Here is a 20,017-nt window from a genome sequence, read left to right on the forward strand (position 1 = left end):
TTCCACCTGTGGACCCGGAAAGCAGGCCACACCTACAGAAGAGGTTCCAAAATTTTTTGAAACCCAGCACTGGTGGGTGTGTAATGTCCCGCAGTTATCTACGCATTAATAATGATCTAGTAATATTTCCTTATACATTTTAGGGACCTTTCCTTACATAATTGGTGTTTTCTTTCATACTTTTGGATTTCTAATTTCTGTTTCCGTTAGTTGGCAATTGCTAAAACCAATCCCACGTGAAAAAGTATTCAAAGCCTTCTTGATTTTAATTGTCAATTAATTTATTCCTGTACATTGTAATATTTATTCATTTACATATCTCTGTTTTTCCACTGTTGTGCAAACACAATTCCAGCAGCTGCTAACATGTGTAAAATTAAATATATATTATACTCCCTTTCAAATAGCCAACAAAATATTTCTGGTTTTAATTCTATATCTTGCTTTACGATTGCTTCTAACCACTAACTTCTGAATAGCTACTTGGACCGACCTAAGTACTAATTCATAATTTCATATCCGGTCACATGGGCGGCAAGCCACTCCCATCCGGTCACATGGGTGGCAAGCCACTCCCACAAAGAAGGCCACACCCACAGAGTAGGTTCCAACAATTTTTGAAACCCATCACTGAGCTGGCCATACCCACCCTGGCCACGCCCACTTGGCCCCCAAGGTCAAACACCACCCTGATGCGCGGCCCTCAGTGAATTTGAGTTTGACACCCCTGGTCTTCAAAAACAACCACCCACACACCAGCTGATTTCCCACAACATACCAAATCTTCAACCGGTTGAATAAAACAACTGTTGTTTTTATGCTGTGCTTAAATAAAGACATCAATAACACACTATATACAATTTCATCCCCCCCCCCAAAAAAAGACTAAATTCTCACAACATGCTGAATCACAAACTTGCCTAGCTGCGTTTTAATGTAATCCAGATTTCTCAACAAAAGCAGCATGAGGTTATGGCTGTTGAATGAGTCAAAATTATGTTGTCAGATGAATGGATTTACAGCCTGTGTTAAGCATGGTTTGCTTAACTCTGGCTTGCTTATCTACTTATTAAACGTTACCAGTCTGCAATCGGCTAACTAGTTCAGTACAATACAAGCCACAGATTAAAAGTCCATAATGAATATTTGAGTTAAAAATCAAACAAGCCACATTTTTTAATTATTCTAATGTATAAAGTAAGGGACGTGGTGGCAGAGTGGCTAAGACGCTGAGCTTGTCGATCAGAAAGGTCAGCAGTTCGGCGGTTCAAATCCCTAGCGCTGCGTAATGGAGTGAGCTCCCATTACTTGTCCCAGCTTCTCCCAACCTCGCAGTTCGAAAGCATGTAAAACTGCAAGTAGAAAAATAGGAACCACCTTTGGTGGGAAGGTAACAGCGTTCTGTGAGCCTTCAGCGTTTAGTCATGCTGGCCACATGACCATGGAGACATCTTCAGAACAGCGCTGGCTCTCCAGCTTTTGAAGGAGATGAGCACTGCCCTCTAGAGTCAGGAACGACTAGTACATATGTGCTAGGGGAACCTTTACCTTTATAAACCAAGTCGGGACATTTGAACTAGAATTTCAAAGTTTGGGGTAAGGAAATCTGTACTTGCATGCATGACAAGAAATAAGACACCTTCATGATGGCTGTCAGATCTGGGCTGCAAATATTCAAATGATCAGTAGATATCATAGAGCTGAAAGGGACCTTAGAGGTCATCAAGTCTAACTCCTTGCACACTGCAGGATTCACCTCACCACCTCCATAGGTGATTATTCAGCCTCTGAAAGCCTCCAGTAAAGTAGAAGAAACCATGATGGACAGTCAAGGTTCTCCTTTGCATCTAATCTGTATCTACTACCTTGAAGTTTCATCTACAGCAGTGTTTCTCAACCTTGGCAACTTGAAGATGTCTGGGGAATTCTGGGAGTTGAAGTCCAGATATCGTCAAGTTGCCAAGGTTGAGAAACACTGATCTACAGTTATTTTTTCTAGTTTTACCACCTGGAGCAAATCCAAACCTACTACAATATGAAGCCCTTCAGGTATTTGAAGGCAGCTCAGTAACACTAACAGGGATTCAAGGGACCTTGGAGGTCATATAGTCCAACCCTCTGCTCACGCAGGAGACCTATACTAGGGATTCGAACCGCCGAACTGCTGACCTTTCTGATTGACAAGCTCAGCGTCTTAGCCACGTCCCCTCTCAACAGTCCCTTCTACAAGCTAAACATTCCCAGGTCTTTCAAACCCCGTTTCATTATCTTGGTAGCCCATCTCTACACTTGTTCTATCAGTGAGCTCCTTGTTGCCCTCTAGTGGTACACAGAATTTTTGCAATCCAGATAATCTTGCCTTAATACCCCAGCCCAGGGCTGGACAACTACGACCCCTTTACAAACCTATGGACTTCAACTCCAGCATGGAATTCTGGGATTTGAAGTCCACAGGTTGTAAAGAGGCCATAGTTGAATACCCCTGCCTTAGCCTATAGCCAGAATTTAGTGGCAAGAGCTGGTTTTCTCCCACTTGGCAAGAGAAGGGAGCAGACGGAGTGGGTGGTTGTAGAGAGAAGTCTTGTACGTTGCTGGAAATAAAACGGAAAGATGCAGGGCACTACGTTTCCCCTGCAGGAAATCAATGGCCTAATGCTTCCCCTAGGAACCTGCATTTAACACAGAATGCTCTGCCTAATTACACTGATGACATAATGGCTGTGTTTACACAGGAAGTTGAACAGAAGTTAGTTGAAAAACTCACTGCCACATTGGCAGGGCACAGTGAGCTGAGTGAGATGGCTGTGTTGTATAAACCAAGCCAGTTGGGTTTATCTGTACTTGAGTGTGTTGCACAATTATTGTCTATCCTTTTTATGTATACAACGGAAGGCAAAGCACATAATGCTCATAATGAAGAAGCTTCTTGGATGAGAAGCGAAACGTCTTCAAAGAAAAATCAGAAAGTCCAATTGAAAAAAAAAAAACACTGTTGGAAGAAATGTCCTTCTGGATCCAGTTCCAAGTGGGGAAAAACATGGAGGCTGCTTGGAAAGATGGTTTAATGGTGGACAGGATCACATGGCTTGAGCTCCTGAACAGAAAAGGGGGACCACATGCTCCCAGGTGTTGGGTGAGGAAGAAGAAAAAAAGACACCGAGAAAGTCCCTGGTTTTGTGTCCTCTCTGGCCTTTGATTTTGATCTTGTATTCTGATTGGTTGTCAGACTCCCATGGGGCCATGCAGGGGCAACTCTCTAGGCTGTGCTTTGAGTCCAAGTTTGGTTAAGCATTGCTTCTTTCCAGGTGCCCTGTGGTGAGACGAGTAAAGGGTTAATACCATCATGCCTTAATCCCATCACCCTGGAGCTGAAGGGGGGTATCTTTGTTATGTAGAATAGACTGGCTCAGGCCTTTTAATGGCCCATTGACAAAGGTGAGGGCTATTAAGAGTGACTCTCACTCAGCACCTTTGGGGATCCCTTGTTCTGTTTTCCCCTTAACAGCTCTGAGTAAGGGCTGAGAGGGTGTCATGTCGGTCTTACTAAGCAGACTGAACAAGACACAGGTCCGGATAAGCTAATTCTGTTTTATTGCAAAGCTACATTAACAAAATCTTGAAAGACTTGAAAAGTCCTATACTCCCACCCACATCTTTACAGTCTAAGAACTTAGGCAGGGGCCCTCCGGAGCCTCTTGCCCCACCTACTGTCCAGTTGCTGACTATGCCATCTCTTATCTGACTATTCCCTAAGGTGCATCCCTTGGCCAGGTCTCACAGATACTATTGCAAGGGTGAGACTGCTCAGAGTCTCCTGTCTAGTTTCCATGCCTAAGGAAGGCAGGAGCAGAAATGACGTTCTCCTGGTTTCTAGCCCAGCACAACACATATGAACTTGCAGTCCAATCTGCCTCAACAGGTTAACATGCTGAGCTTGTTGATAAGAAAGGTTGTCAGTTCGGCAGTTCGAATCCCTAGCACCAACAGAGTGAGCTGACATTACTTGTCTCAGCTTCTGCCAACCTCGCAGTTCGAAAGCATGTAAAAATGCAAGTAGAAAAATAGGAACCACCTTTGGTGGGAAGGTAACAATGTTCCGCGCACCTTCAGCATTTAATCATGCCGGCCACATGACTACGGAGACATCTTCGGATAGCACTGGCTCTTCGGCTTTGAACCGGAGATGAGCACTGCCCCCTAGAGTCAGAAACGCCTAGCACATATGTGCGAGGAGAACCTTTTACCTTTACCTTTTAAGGCTAAAATATGTGTCAATACCTCTCTATATATCCTTTTAGGTTCCCAGAAGGAAGACAAGATTTAAAATGCAATCAAGCAATCCAAGGAAACACAGAACATTAAGATGGTCTCATCCCTTGACCTTTCTGGAATTATTATCATTGTTTGCTGACTATGCCTGGCTCACAACAAGCAAACAATAAAATCGATAAAACATAAAAGAGAGATAAAGATAAAATAAGTCAAGCGTGATGAAGTGAGGGGGGTCTCCCTCTCCCTCACCAAACCCTTGGGCAAAGAGCCAGGTCATCATGGGTCTTTTCAAAATTGCGAAGTGGGGGTCATCCAGATTGGGGAGAGGGAACCTGGTTTCAGAGAGCAGGTGCTTCTTGTTCCGACCTAAGCTTCCCAAGAGCATGAAGCAAACTTCTTGTCCTGACAAAGAACCCTTTTATTAATTGACTGTGAATTCTCCTCATTCACATCCATCAGTCTTTTGAGGGAGGATTTACAGTCACAGACCTTATCTGGCTTGGAGAGCTGACAGGCCGATATCTGCAAAACTTGGCAAGGAGTCTCAGAGAATCACGAACCAATTAAGCAAACTAATTGTCTCCTGCAAACTCCACTCCCCTTTCGCTCCTCTTTTATTCCCTAGGGGAGGCGCCATTCATCATCCGCCTGTGGCCTTACTCCCAAGTCGACCCCTGTTCCTTAGCTGTTGGAATTGGAATTGGAATTTATTGCATTTATATGCCGCCCTTTTCCCCGAAGGGGACTCAGGGCGGCTCACAATCCAAGTCAGGGAAGGGGGTACAGACAAGGGATAAAAAAGACGAACATAACAATACACAATTTAAAAGCACACGACAACCATACCATTCGAGGGGGGGGGGCAAAAGCTCTTTAGCCCCAGGCCTGTAGGAACAGCCAGGTTTTAAGGGCTTTGCGGAAGGCCTGGAGGGTGGTGAGGGTTCGAATCTCCACGGGGAGCTCGTTCCAGAGGGTCGGAGCAGCCACAGAGAAGGCTCTCCTCCGGGTAGTCGCCAGTCGGCATTGGCCGGCGGATGGAATTCGGAGGAGGCCTAATTTGTGGGATCTGATCGGTCTATTGGAGGTAATTGTTCCCTGCATCTGGCAACTCTGTGCATGCGCATACTGGGAACAGGCTCCAGCTATTCATCTGCCTCACCGATGTCTGACTCTGAAGGCAGCTGATAACTGGCATACGGCCCTGGCCCCATCTCTGCCTCTGACACAGAGCCCTCATCAGAGCCTTCCCCAGACTCCAGGACTGGCCCAGGTTCCTCCCCAACCTCCTCACTGTTCGAATCTGCTGCCAGTTCTGCTGGCTGCTGGTGGGCCACAACACTGCTACAGAGAAAGCAGCCTTCTGGGGTCCCAATAGATTAATTGGAGGAATCCACAGCATGCAGTCCTGCACTACTGAATCAGCCAGGCAGATGTGATCAGAGACAGGGGGTCCCTCAAGGACCAGGGCCTATGCCAACTCTCCCTTATCTCTACGCCAAGAGATAAGGGAAAGGGGACTTCACAGGCAATCCCCATGCTGGCATCGCGCCTGGCTTATTTTTAGGTCTTGGCTTAATCAGTAACCAGTTAAACAGACTCTAAGTAGAAAGTTAAAGGGGCCGGGATGTTTAAGACACTTATATGCATAGAGACACCCAAGGTGAATCTCTCTCCTTTGATATTCCTTCTTTCCTTCTTAGTTCCTTCCTAGATATCTTTTTATTCAGCCAAGCATTAATGGGTTAAGCCCCATGGGGTGTTTTGTGATGTGTTGCTGCTATTATGCCTCCCTTAAGTGCTTGGATTAATTCTAAGAATGGCTTCAGCATGAATAGTGTGCATGTTGTCCTTGTTTATATGTTTTGTGTGTATGTTTGTTTTATAAGATAACACTGGCTGACTGCTGCAAAGGTGGCGTTTGGAACTGAACCACTGGCAAAGTAAAAAAAAGAAAAGTTAATTAAATCAATACTGCCCAGGGCAGTATTAAATGAATGGGATAAATCTCATAAATAATAATACAAAAAAAGTAGAATAAATAACTAACAGTTTACATATTGTAGAGTTCCGGGTTTTGTGTAGTAATTCACAGTGCTTCTCATTTTAATAATTTACCTGTGCCAAAGTCCAAAGAATCAAACACATTTTCAAATGTAGATGTAGGAAGACCAGCTACCAATCTGGGGAGGGAGTGACCGACTCTGGACTCTAGTGCTGTCCATCAACACAGAAGCTGCAGAAAGGAATACCAGTGTACTATTTGCTGCCCTATTGCTAAGCTCTATGCCAGCTGACTGCTTCTCCCCTGCTGTTACCTGCCACCTATAGGAGAGGACCAGGCTGAGCCCGAGGGAAGGATCAAACGCATCATCAATCATGAGTCCCTTCATGCCCACAAGAAAGCAAGTCCAAGCCACCCTGAATTCCTTATCTACCGCCAAATTGCTTTGACCGTTAGTAGTTCAGATTCTTGTAGAGAGCATAAGCTTGCAATAAATCTTTATTACCCATTTGAATTGCCTGAATCTCCTGATTTCCCTAGTGCGTAACATTACCTGTCCTTTCCTGTTAGCCCCCTCCTCCCCAAATAAACCAGGTGGGAAAAATGACCAGATGAGTAGAATCTACTTTATTGTAAAGCTATATTAATTTGTTGTTAGTTGGGAAGTTGTGTCTGACCCATCACAACCCCATGGACAACGTTCCTCTAGGCCCGGGATGGCGAATCTATGGCACGTACGCCACAAGTGACATGCGGAGCAATTTGTCAGGGCATGAAAGGCGTTGCCCCGTCAGCTGGCCAGCATGCATGCACCTGCTGGCCAGCTGAGTTAAGCCTTTTTAAAGCCATTTTTTGCCCTTCCCAGGCTGCAGAGGCATTATAGGAGCCTGGGAAGGGTGAAAACAGCCTTCCCCCTCCCCCGAGCCCCTCCGGAGGCTTCAGGAGCTTCCCCGGGAACGGACTTCTGGTTTGCTCATAGGGCCGGTTTAAGGCCCTCTGGAGCCTTCAGGGGCCAGAGCCTTCAGGGAGGCCTCCTGAAGGCTCTGGAGGGCTTAAACTGGCCTTATGAGCAAACTTCCAGTTTGCCGATAGGACCATTTTTTTGCGCTCCGGAGGCTTCAGGGAAGCTCCTGAAAACGGGGGGGAGGAGCGCCTGTCATGCGCGCATGCGCATGGGTGTGTGTGTTTCCATGCATTGCATTATGGGTGCGGCACAGCCACGCACGACCCCCCCCTGCGTTCCCCCCGCTTATGGCACGCAAGCCAAAAAAGGTTCGCCATCGCTGCTCTAGGCCTTCCTGTCCTCTACCATCCTCTGGGGTCCATTGAAGCCCATGCTGACTGCTTCGGTGACTCCATCCAGCCACCTCATTCTCTGCCGTCCCCTTCTTCTTTTGCTCTCCATCGTTCCCAGCATTAGGCTCTTCTCCAGGGAGTCCTTCCTTCTCATTTGGTAGCCAAAGTATTTGAGTTTCCTCTTCAGGATCTGGCCTTCTAAAGAGCAGTCAGGGTTGATCTCCTCCAGGTCTGGCTGGTTTGATCGCCTTGCAGTGCAAGGGACTTGCAGGAATTTTCTCCAGCACCAGAGTTCAAAGGCCTCCATTCTTTGGCACCCTTCCTTAGGGTCCAACTTTCACAGCCATCCATTGCAAAAAAAAAACCCTATATTAAAAGAATCTTGCAAGTCTGAAGACTGCACTGATGTTACATAGTTTGGGTAAAGAAATGTCTGCTAGAAAACAAACAAGCTCAGAGAACACCAAGGACTGTTAAAATAGTTTTAAAAGTTGGGAGGTTAGATTACTTTTAATTAGAAAGACCGGAAAGATGCAGAGCAGAGTTTAGTAATTCACTTCAAACTGACATGGGATAGTTGCGTTATTGGTTAAGCTGCTGTTATTGAGATATTTGTATGGCCTCATCTTGAGTACTGTTGTTTTAATCATATGGCATTGTTGGGACACTTGCTGCTTGAGGTGGATTTAGCTTATATTTTTATATAGACATTTGGGATAGTCTAAAGTTCAAGCCTGCTGTTTTTATATGCCTGGATTTAGTTTTACATTTATATTGGCATTCTGCCACTACCTTGGAGTTTTATTTTGTTTTATATATCTATTTTGTTCTGAAAGAGCAGCCAAAGCAGAGACTTGGAGATTGATTGCCAAGAACAAGATTTCTGGTTGGCTACCAAAGACCCAAATCTTTTTAATTATGTGTGTTTTCCCAAATTCAGGAAAAATGCAAGAACGAGCATGCAAATATGCTTTGGATCCATGTTCCACAGTCCCACCAGCCATGCCTCCCAGTGGCTGAAAAAAACAAATGAATGAAATTAAAAACTGCCTCACACAGGACTTTCCAAAAGCGCAAACTTCTTCTATAGGTAGTCCTCAACTTACAACTGCAATTGAGCCCAGCAAATATAGTTGTACAGTCATGGTGATTGTAAAGCAGGTCACTGCCTGCCTGAGCCCATTTTTATGACTTGTGCAGTGATTATTAAGCAAGCACTGCAGTCATCAAGCAAACCCCATGGTCATTAAGCGAACCCATTGTTCGCTATGGGGTGGTGTTTGCTAGAAATCAGAATTAAAGCTCCGTTTCTGGCAAAACTGTTGTAAATTGGGGTGACCTGATTGTGGGGTACAGCAAATGGCCCTAAATGAGAGCCAGTTGCCAAGGGCTCAACATGTTGTCATGTGGCCATGAGGAGGGCAATGTCAGAACTTTGAAACAGGGCAACAACAGAAGGGAGGAAGGATGAGGAGGGGAGGGAAGAAAGGGTAAAGCAGAGGGAGTAAGGGAGGGGAATTAAGAGTAGGAGAGAGGGTTAGAAGGAGGAGAATAGAGGGGGGAAAGGGGAAAGAAAGGGGGAGAAGAAAGGGGGAAGGATGAGGAGGGAAAGGAAGAAAGGGTAAAGCAGAGGGAGAAGGGAGGGGAATTAAGAGTAGGAGAGAGGGTAAGAAGGAGGAGGAGAGAGGAGGAGGAGGCAGAAGAGAAAGGGAGAAGAAGGGGAGGGAAGAAAGCAGAGAAGGGAGGTTGAGAAGATAGAAGGAGCAAGGTTGTTGCAAAATAAAATGGAGGCATGGGGGTGGCAAGAAACGTGACCCGACAAAAGCGCGAATGTCAAAAGCGCACTGACAAAACCGTGGCGCTAAAATCGCGATGTCAAAAGCGCGCCGACAACAGCACGCCGACAACAGCACGCCGACAACAGCACGCCGACAACAGCGCGCCGACAGAAGCGCGATTTAAGTTAAGGTAAGGTTTAGGGTTAGGTTTAGGGTTAGGTTTAGGGTTAGGTTTAGGGTTAGGTTTAGGGTTAGGTTTAGGGTTAGGTTTAGGGTTAGGTTACAGCGCGCTTCTGTCGGCGCGCTGTTGTCGGCGCGCTTCAGCGCTCATTCATCGCTCATTCATCGCGCGGTTTTGTCACCGCGGTTTAGTCAGGCACGCTTTTGTTGTTCGCGCATTTGTGGTGGAACCGGCAAGAAAGTGACCCAAACTGCATTCTATATATTTGTAAGAAAATAAAGATAAAGATTAATGTTGAATAGATAAATGTTAATAGCAAAGTATAAGAATGCATTTGTGAATGAATTTGACAGAGAAAAATTAAAAAAAAACTATTAAAAAAAATAACTTTGAAACAGGGCCGTAAGTCCCTTTTGGAACACCATATAACTTTGAACGGTCACTAAGCAACCAGCCGTAAATCGAGGACTACCTGTATAAGAACAGCATTTACAATCTATAGGAACCGTGATGCCTAACCTTTTCCGGACCAAATGCCAAAGCAAGTGCAAATGCGCACGCACAAACGCATGCACTCAACACCCCCCCAAATGCCATGTGCGCGTGACCCCCTCCACACGCACCCTGCAACTCCCCCGCATGCACCCTGCCCCCCCCCACGTGTGCACGCACCCTCCACAAGTGCCCAGCCCCCCCACATGCACGTCAGAGACCCAAAGACCAGTTGGCTGGTGGGAGGTGCGGGCGCATGCACGGGAAAGCTGAACTGGGGTGAAAGTTCTCATACCCACAGAGAGGTTGCCCATAGTTTCACCATCACAGCTATTGGAGGTCTGTGGGTTCCTTTATGGCTTTGGTCTGCTGCGTGAAGCCAACCAACTAATTCTCTTGGCTCCCATGAAGAGGCTTCCACCCTCAAGGGCAGCAAAGCTTAACTGTTGACCCAGATTTGCCTGGATGTGACCCAGAGTTGCTAGGCAACTGCAAAGTTCTGCAGTCCTCCTGCTGGATTAATTCCAATTTGGAGGCTTGATGGAGGACCATTTCCAGGCCACACTTTGAACAGCTGTAAACCGGTCCAGATGCACTGGAGAATCTTCCTGCTTCTAGCCCCTTCCTGAATGTCTCTTCCCATCCTCTGAGTCCTGCCCTGCCTTTACCTTCATTGATAAAGCAATTTTTCAGGGCAGGGTTTGGGAGAAACTCAACTAAATCTGAATGCTTATGGTTTTCCAAAACATCTTGGTAGAAAAATATCTGGCCACGAAGCGCCAGCTTACTCTCCCTGTGGCCAGATTCAGCTTAACTGGTTGAGTGAGGCACCGTTTTATGTCCTTTAGACCAGTGTTTTTCAACCTTTTTTGTGCAAAGGCACACTTTTTTCATGAAAAAAATCACGAGGCACACCACCATTAGACAATGTTAAAATTTTTTAACTCTGTGCCTATATTGACTATATATAAAGTAATTTTCCCACGGCACACCTTACACTATGTCACAGCACACTAGTGTGCCGCGGCACAGTGGTTGAAAAACACTGCTTTAGACAGAACCTAGCACTACTTTTTTTTGAATTCATGTATTTCTATGCAACAACTACAATAGTATTCAAGCACTAGATGGCAGTATTTACAAGTTTTGATCTATGGTATATACTCTATGCTCTTTTGTTCTAAGTAGAGATTCCTGTTTCCTGTTACAGTTATACAGTTGAGCAGTAAAGCACATGGTGATTGTACTCCTTGTTTGCTCCATGTGGTTCTTTATATGAACAGAATTTCTAACAACTTTGGATTTGTACTGTACCTTATCCTACACAAAATGCCTGTAATGTCTGGTAAGTTGGAAAAAGAATTAGCTGTACCTGATCATATTGAGGGGTGCAGGACTAGGTAATTTTTCTGTTTTTCTACAAGGAGCGTTCGACACCCCCCCTTGCGCTCCCCTTGGGTGTTCTCCGCCCCCTGCTCATGCACACACGATCCCCTGTGCTCGCCCTGCGCATGTACATGTGACCCCTACATGTACCCCACCCCATGCAAGTGTGCATGACCCCTCACATGCACCTCGCCCCCTCACGCATGCACGTCAGAGATTTAAAAACCAGCTAACCAGTGGGAGGTGAATGCACATGTGTGGTGGAGCTGAGTTGAGGCAATGGCTTGCGTGCCCGCAAAGAGGCCTCTTGCATGCCATAGGTTCACCATCACGGATCTAGAAGGACTGTTCAATGTCCCCTTCCGAGCACTTCCTCAGCTGCAGCACAACTACACACACACACACACACACACACACACACACACACACACACACACACCAACCAGTATTGATATCTTCTCCCCATTTCCTTCATCTTTTCCCCCGAGGCAGAAGAATAGCTGTAACAATGCGGAAACAAATTTATGTTGACATCCAAAAAGGCAAGCTTTGAACATAAAATAAAATCTCTCCTCTTCTGCCTCTTAAAAGGCTTTGCCCTCCCCTCTTTCCCTCTCTCCCTCTCTCCCCCCGCCCCTGTCTGTCTGTCTGTCTCCCTCTCTCCCTCCCTCCCTCCCTCCATCCATTCCACCCCTGGGCTTTTAGCTTTGCAGCTAATCTTGTCTTGCGGGTGGGTGGGGGGTTAATTCTGCTGCTCGACTTCTCCCCTGACCATATTGAAGATGCTGGCAGTGGAGGCTAATGGCGTGTGGGTGTAGTAGGAGAACATATTTCTCCAAAGTGTCAAAGCAGCTTGAGGTTGAGCAACCGTGACAACACCCCAACACATTTGGAAAGAGTAGGAATTTATCAGAATTGCTCCTCTGCCCACAGTTCCTTCTCCATGATTAGCAGTAAATAAGTGGAGCACCCAGGCTATCATCTAGGACAGAGAGAATATTCCGAGCCTCATCAGCCGGAAATGTTTCTAAATTCACAAGGTTGCTGCTAAAAACGGCAGATGAGTTTTCAGTTCTTTGCTGCGTTCACGCACTCCATAATGCTATCGTGTGATCTGTGAGATTCCTGCTTAGACCGTGGCACGGAACCAGCCAGCTGGACTTTATTTAAAATTAATCATGGTTTATTGGGATTGTGGGCCAGGTCTATGTGAAAAAGTGGCATAGAGACTATAGGTCAGTGGTCTCCAACCTTGGCAACTTTAAGACTTGTGGACTTCAACTCCCAGAGTTCCTCAGCCAGCAAAGCTGGCTGAGGAACTCTGGGAGTTGAAGTCCACAGGTCTTAAAGTTGCCAAGGTTGGAGACCACTGCTATAGGTTATTGCAAAGTAGATCTTGTAGTGCAGAGATATTTATTCACCCATTCAATTTCTATACTGCCCATCTCAGACAAGAGGCTCTGGGTGGCTTCCAATTCTAAAACTATGAAATAGTTAAAAACAATTAAAAACAATTAAAAATATCTCAAAAATACATATAGGCGCCAATATAGTTAACTGACTAACTGTAAAGCAATAAACAACTCCTGCTACCAACTGTCCAATCAGCAAGAGGAACTGTTGTGGCCTGCTAGCAGGCAGTGGAGTTGGCAACAGATTCAGACAGTGAGAAGGTTGGGGAGGAACATGGGCCAGTCCTGGAGTCTGGGAAAGGCTCTGACGAGGGCTCTGTGTCAGAGGCAGAAATGGGGCCAGAGCCATATGCCAGCTATCAGCTGCCTTCAGAGTTCAGACATCAATGAGGCAGACGAACAGCTGGAGCCTTTTCCCAGTGTGCGCATGGGCAGAGTTGCCAGAAGAACGGAACAGCTAAGGAACAGGGGTCGACTTGGGAGTAAGGCCACAGGCGGATGATGAATGGCCCCTCCCAGAGGGAATAAAAGAGGAACAAAAGGGAAGTGGAGTTTGCAGGAGACAATTAGTTCACTTAATCGTGACTCTCTGAGACTCCTTGCCAAATTTTGCAGAGATTGGCCTTGAAGCTCTCCAAGTCAGATAAAGTCTGTGACTGTAAATCCTCCCTTGAAAGACGTTGCTGGATGTGAATGTGTAGAATTCACAGTCAATGAATAAAAGGGGTTTTCGTCAGGACAAGGAGTTTGCTTCTTGCTCTGGGGAAGCCTCAGTCAGAATAGGAATTTACTGGATCCAGTAAATATAATATAAACCTCCAATTCTGAATAGACAAGAAAAATATTTTGTTAGTACATATGTTAAGAAACCAACAACAATATAACTCTAGTTTCATTTCCATTAGCCTTGAAAATTTCAGCCCTTTTGATATAGAAATGATACACATTGTTGTATATTGTGTTTCTCTTTTCTTTCTTTTCTTCTTTCTCTGTCTGAAGTAGCCCTCAAAACTCTTTCAAAAGAAAGATATTTATAACAGAAATATTGCAGCTTTTCCCCTCCTAGTGCCAATTTTCTTTTTCACTTTTCTAAAATAGGACCCCAGTAGGCACATTTGGAAGTTTGAGAGCATGTCATAGGGGCTCTCACAAAATGGTTGCCAGGAAATGGTTGTCCAAATCGCTGAAACAGAAGAGATTGAGAACATCCAATTTTGAAAAGGCAGATTGGGAAATTGCTCCTTTGCGCTTATCTAACCCAGCTGAATGATTGGGCAGGTAGATAAGCATACCTGCATTGCAATTGCCTGCCATATTAATTTTAAAAAAAAAACACCTATGGAACACAGGTGAGCCTGGAGGCATTCTTGTAAATAAAAATAATCTCTTTGCATGCCAGTTTCCAATCTGTTATTTTTCATTTCAAAAATATCTGAAGAATGAAATCAGGTGGAGCAGAGGAGAATTCAAACTGTTTTTACAGAATCCAAATGCCTTCGGTATCTCTAATAGTTCACCAAAATGCCTCAGGATGCTGGAGCTGAAGTGAATTTAATAGTAAGATCAGATGAGTATTTTGAGATTTTTTTTAATGAGGGGGCCTCAATCTCTCTCTCTGTCTCTCTTTCTCTCTCCTTCTCTCTTTCTATTTCTCTGTCTGTCTGTCTCTCTCTCTCTCTGTGTTATGGTTGACAATGTTTGTTCACTACCCAGAGTTTCACTGGATAGTTGGCAACCTTAATGGATTTGATTAATACATAAATGCTTCCCTAGGTGTTTAGGGGAACAAACGGGGTGCAACGATAAAGCTTCGATTTTAATGGATGTGCAGGATATTCTTGGCTTTGACCAGATTTTTGGAAAAGAATTTCCACTGCTAAACAAGATGGTTGCTAAGTGAATTGCACCTAATTTTATGACTTTTTTTTTTCCCCTTGGTTATTAAAGAGGTTTTCCACCCTGCAGCCTTCAGGCTGTTTATGAAGCCAATTTAAGACTTTTCTTTCTGGATTCCACCTCTTCCCTTGCTTTGGCCACAATTATCATGACTTGATGTTCAGACAGGATTGAGTTTCTCACAGCCCCAAATTGGGGGTTCCCCCAGTAGTGGATTTCCATTTTTTTTTACTACCAGTTCACTCGTGCGTGCACTCTTGTGCGTGCGCCCAACATTACTGCACATGCACAGAAACATCTGGGCGGGTGGGCGGAGCCTCCCGCTACTACCGGTTTCCCGATTGGGGCCGAACCGGGAGCAACCCACCTCTGATTCCCCCACTTGTTTACCTCTCCTCGACTGATAAATAGAAGAAAGAAAATACCCCTTTTGCATTCTTCCTATGACTTGGACTGGAAGGAAAAGCACCAAAATTCATCTCCGTGGCTTCTCATTTAAAAAAAATAAATAAATAAACAAGCCATCTATGGTTGTCTGTTTTGTCAATGCCAGTGAACCAGAGGAAAGGGAAAAAAGTGAACTTCCAATTGCCAAATACTGAAACACATTCCTAAACACCTTAAGGGGTATTTTACTGGAGAGAGATTTGAGCAGCTGGACATAAGAGTTAAACCTGGAAAGCTTCATCAAGTTTGTCGTGAGGAACATACTTGTATTTGTGGCACCCCAGAGACCGAGGACATAGGCCATAGATCATTGGTATGTCCACTGTACAAGAAAGAGGGAGGACAAACTGCCTGCTGGGAGCCTTATATTAAAACACGTTTTATGTGTAGTCAGAACCTAAACATTGCATATATCACGGCTCTTTATCTGAACAAAATAGTACAGCTAAGAATTGCGTATGTGGGTCTGATTGGGGTAAATTCTAGTGTGTGTGAGTGGGGGAGAAAAATAATGCATGATTTACATTTTCTTTTAGTTAGCCTTTTACTTCATTTGGTAACACATGGCCTTTCATTGTTCTTATTTTGTATTTTGTATTCTGGTACGCCCTAATGGCTAACCCATAACTGTTATGATTCGTTGCACAGTCAGCCAGATGTTCGGAGTGGATTTGGCATTTTTGTCCACCTATCGAGTCCTTCCATTTGCTGGCTGGGGAATTCTGGGAGTTGAAGTCCAGACATCTTCAAGTTGCCAAGGTTGAGAAACACTGCTCCAGGGGCTCTCAGGTTGCCTTATTGCTGACCCTGACTCCCACACCTCCTCCTCCTCCTCTGATTTGGCTGCTGGGGGGGGGGCAGCGGTCAACAGGTCACAACAATGGGGCACAATAGGACAAAGGTGTTGCCAAGAGAAATTTATTTTGTGAGTAGGTGCAAGTAGGGAGTTCTGGTCCCACACACATCTAGAGGACCCCAGGATAGTGAAATCCGAAATAAGCTTTCCACCATCGATAACACCTCGCAATCACAAGGGAGCCCGGCTTCCAAACTTGGCCAGTTATCTCCAGTCGTACGGTCTAATCCATTAAAGAAGTATGAACAATTAGTCTGTTCTGCCAGGGGAAGATAATTCTCCCTGCACACACGTCGGCGGTAACCTGAGCTGGAAGCGATGCAGCTGACGAAGTCTCATTTGAAGGAACATAACTCCTCTGAGGTAGAATATCCAAACTCTGCAATTGGATAAAATGAAAAGGAATTAAATAAAAATGCCACGGCTTGAGGGAGTCAGGAAGAGCTCCAAATAACTCACTCGCCTGTGCAGGTCTGCCATTTGAGCTGAGGCGTTGAACGTTAGGGATCCTGGCTGTGGGGGAGCTTCCCTCACCCCTCTCGGAGTTATAAATGGATTGCTCTTCCATTGACAGCAAACAAATCTTGTCCTTGCGTCAAAACCTTTCAGGATCTCGCCTTGCTGTGTCTTCGTTCCCTTTATTTCCTCCAGCCCACGGGTGTCAAACTCGATTTCATGGAGGGCCACATCAGATTGTGTTCGGTGGTGGGTTCCTCTTACTGTCACTGTCGGTATGCTGATCGCAGTCTGTCTGTGCATGGGCCTGACATGCCCGCTGTGCACATGCCTGATGTGCGCTGCACACGCCTGCGCAATCCACTGCCCCTGCAACACCCAGCTGCTTGTCAGGGCGCACGCAGACTCTGCACCCTGTGCGCGCATGCGCAGTGTGCCTTTTGGCATTAAATACAGCTATAGCATGCGGGCGGGCCAAACAGCCACCGTACCGGTACACTCTCAGCTGCTCCAGGCAACTACTGGTATGACCATACCTGTCAGAATCGGCAGCAACCCACCATTGATTGTGTTTGACCTCAAGGAGGGTGGGGGGCATGGCCAGAATCACTCATATCAGGGGCACCTGTGGCAGCCTGAGTGGTCTACCAGCAAAAACTGGCTCCCGGGTTCCGTTTCCTGCTGCAACAGCCTCCTGAAATCCTCTGTCAGTGAAAATGGAGCTTGGGAGGGCCACATGCGACCCTCCCGAGCTCCATTTTTGCTGGCAGAGGGTTGCATGAGGCCGGCGCAGCCGAAAACGGAGCTCAGGAGCTGATTTTTTTCTGGCAGAGCACTCGGGAACAGTCCTTCACTGTTTTCAGAGTGGCCCTGTGGGCCAAATCTAAGCACCTCGTGGCCAGGATCTGGCCCACGGGCCCTGAGTTTGACACCGCTGTTCTAGCCAAATTCCCCCCCTCACAGACTAGTAGTAGGAACAGACACTTTTTTTTAATGTGGTGTTTTTCAGGCTCTTTTCCCCACCCAGTGTTTACATTTGTCTAAAGTCTATTGATTAAAGAATAAATTAAGTGGAAATAAATTAAGTGGAAAGCCAGGAAGTTGCCAAGACAATTTTCATCTCTAACATCCTCGCTTTTTCCCAAGGAGGCTTCTGCACTTCTGATCGGTTCTGCGTCATTCTTAGAAAATTAAAACAGCAGGTAGCTATGAACCATCGCCGGGGCTAAAAGGACTGTGTGCTCACCTGCCAGAGAAAAAGATGAAGAACAGGGCCTGGGGGATGGGGTGGTCATCCAATAAGGCAAGAATAGCAAGCCATACCTGAAATTTCCAGTGCGTCCCCAGGCTGAAAAGAAATGGGCATCCACTCCCCATTATAGCCTTATAGCGTCTATATCTCTAGGTAAGAATGCACTCCTATGCAGTGGTGGGATTCAAATAAGTTAACAACCAGTTCTCTGCCCTAATGACCAGCTGGGTAGGCATGGCTCGGTGGTCATGTGACTGGGTGGGCGTGGCCAACTCAACATCACTCACGTCAATGGGTGCTTCGCTTTAGCTGTTACAATGTAATAAGGGTTAACTGGAGAGGCAGTTTCTGTAAACAGGGCTGTAAAGATTAGGCTAAAAACAACAGAATGTTTCCTTCCTGCCTTCCTTACAGGATTAGCCCTGTAAAGTGGGGAAAAAACAAAAGGAGATTTCTTCCAACTCTAAGCAGTTTGGAGAACCGGTTAAGTTAACAACCGGTTCTCCCCGAATAGGTGTGAACTGGCTGAATCCCACCACTGCTTCTATGTGCTTTTGCTTTATCAAACAAGTTGAATCCACTACACCGTGTATCTTACATCTGCATGAGGGAGCTTAGCCAGTGACCCAAACAGTGTCCTTCCCAGCGCTGTCTTATTGCCTGGGCCTGATGGGCGCTTGCCTGTGGGCCCCATGAGCATAGGAGCTTCATACTAAGCTGTGTGTGTTAACCCTTCAATGCACCTTGTATCATATAAATACAGCAGTTGTACGGCTTACTGAGTATTATTGTATTTTTCAAGCCTCGTGTATTGTTTTAATGTTCATCATGTTGATTAGTTGTTACTACACCACATGTTTTTAACATTCCAACACCGGAATTGCCAATAAAATAAATATATGTTTAATTTTATCCACCACTTACATTTTTATTCCTGTGAGTAGTTGTCGTAGGGGCCCCAGACCCTGCTTTGCCCGGGGTCCGTGATGTTGACGGCCCTGCCTTCAACCCTATTACTCCATCTTTCAACTAGTGTTCCCACCAAATGAAAGTGCCCTTCTGTAAGAGAAGGACAGGCAGAGCTGGGGGGGGGGGTTGGGTTAAAAGAGGCATCAGTTTAGAATCCTTATGTAGCCATAAGCAAACCAAGACCAACCTTCACATCCAGCAAAATCTTTCAAGGGTGGATTTACACTCACTGAACTTATCTGGCTTGGAGAGCTGACAAGCCAATATCTGCAGAACTTGGCAAGGAGTCTCGGAGAGTCACAAACCAATTAAGCGAACTAATTGTCTCCTGCAAACTCCACTCCCCTTTCGCTCCTCTTTTATTTCCTCTGGGAGGGGCCATTCATCATCCACTTGCTGGCCGAGGAATTCTGGGAGTTGAAGTCCACAAGTCTTAAAGTTGCCAAGGTTGGAGACCCCTGGGTTAGTGTTTCTGTGGATGGAATTGATTGTGGAGTGCCAGGCTCCAATGAAATCACGAGTGTGGTGGGTGGTAGAATGGCCAATGATGTGTGTGTGTGTGTGTGTTGTTCTTGTTCTTGTGGTTCATCAGCCATGCTAATACCCATCACCCTCTTGAGATCATTGAAGCCTGGCACTCCACAAGCAATTCTATCCACAGACACACTAACCCGGGGCTCTCCAACCTTGGCAACTTTAAGACTTGTGGGCTCCCAGAATTCCTCAGCCAGCAAGTGGATGATGAATGGCCCCTCCCAGAGGAAATAAAAGAGGAGCGAAAGGGGAGTGGAGTTTGCAGGAGACAATTAGTTCGCTTAATTGGTTCGTGACTCTCCGAGACTCCTTGCCAAGTTCTGCAGATATGGGCTTGTCAACTCTCCAAGCCAGATAAGGTATGTGACTGTCAATCCTCCCTTGAAAGACTTTGCTGGATGTGAAGGAGCAGAATTCACAGTCAATTAATAAAAGGGTTTTTTGTCAAGACATGGAGTTTGCTTCATGTTCTCGGGAAGCCTAGGTCAGAACATCAACATAAATTTTGGGCTCAGTTGAAGGCTACCTGTATACCAGGTTTTCCATATGGCTGGCATGCCTTCAACCCAAGGCCAGGCAGGTGTAAAGCAACAGGCACATGTATGCCCACTGTTCTAGCAGGGCAGTCTTAGATGCCAATGAAGGCCGTCCACATTCTTTTTCATCTTTTTTTTAAAATCCTCCTAATCTGCTTTGCTCAGAATCCCAGCTGGTTGGCTGCTGCCTTGTGGCCGAATCTCTCGCTCCTGTGGTGCCAAAATCAATCTGACCAGACCTACATTCAATCT

This window comes from Thamnophis sirtalis, unplaced genomic scaffold (assembly GCF_051295495.1).
Source record: "Thamnophis sirtalis isolate CommonGarterSnake01/CBP01778 unplaced genomic scaffold, rThaSir2_p1.2 scaffold_13, whole genome shotgun sequence".
Classification (NCBI taxonomy): domain Eukaryota; kingdom Metazoa; phylum Chordata; class Lepidosauria; order Squamata; family Natricidae; genus Thamnophis; species Thamnophis sirtalis.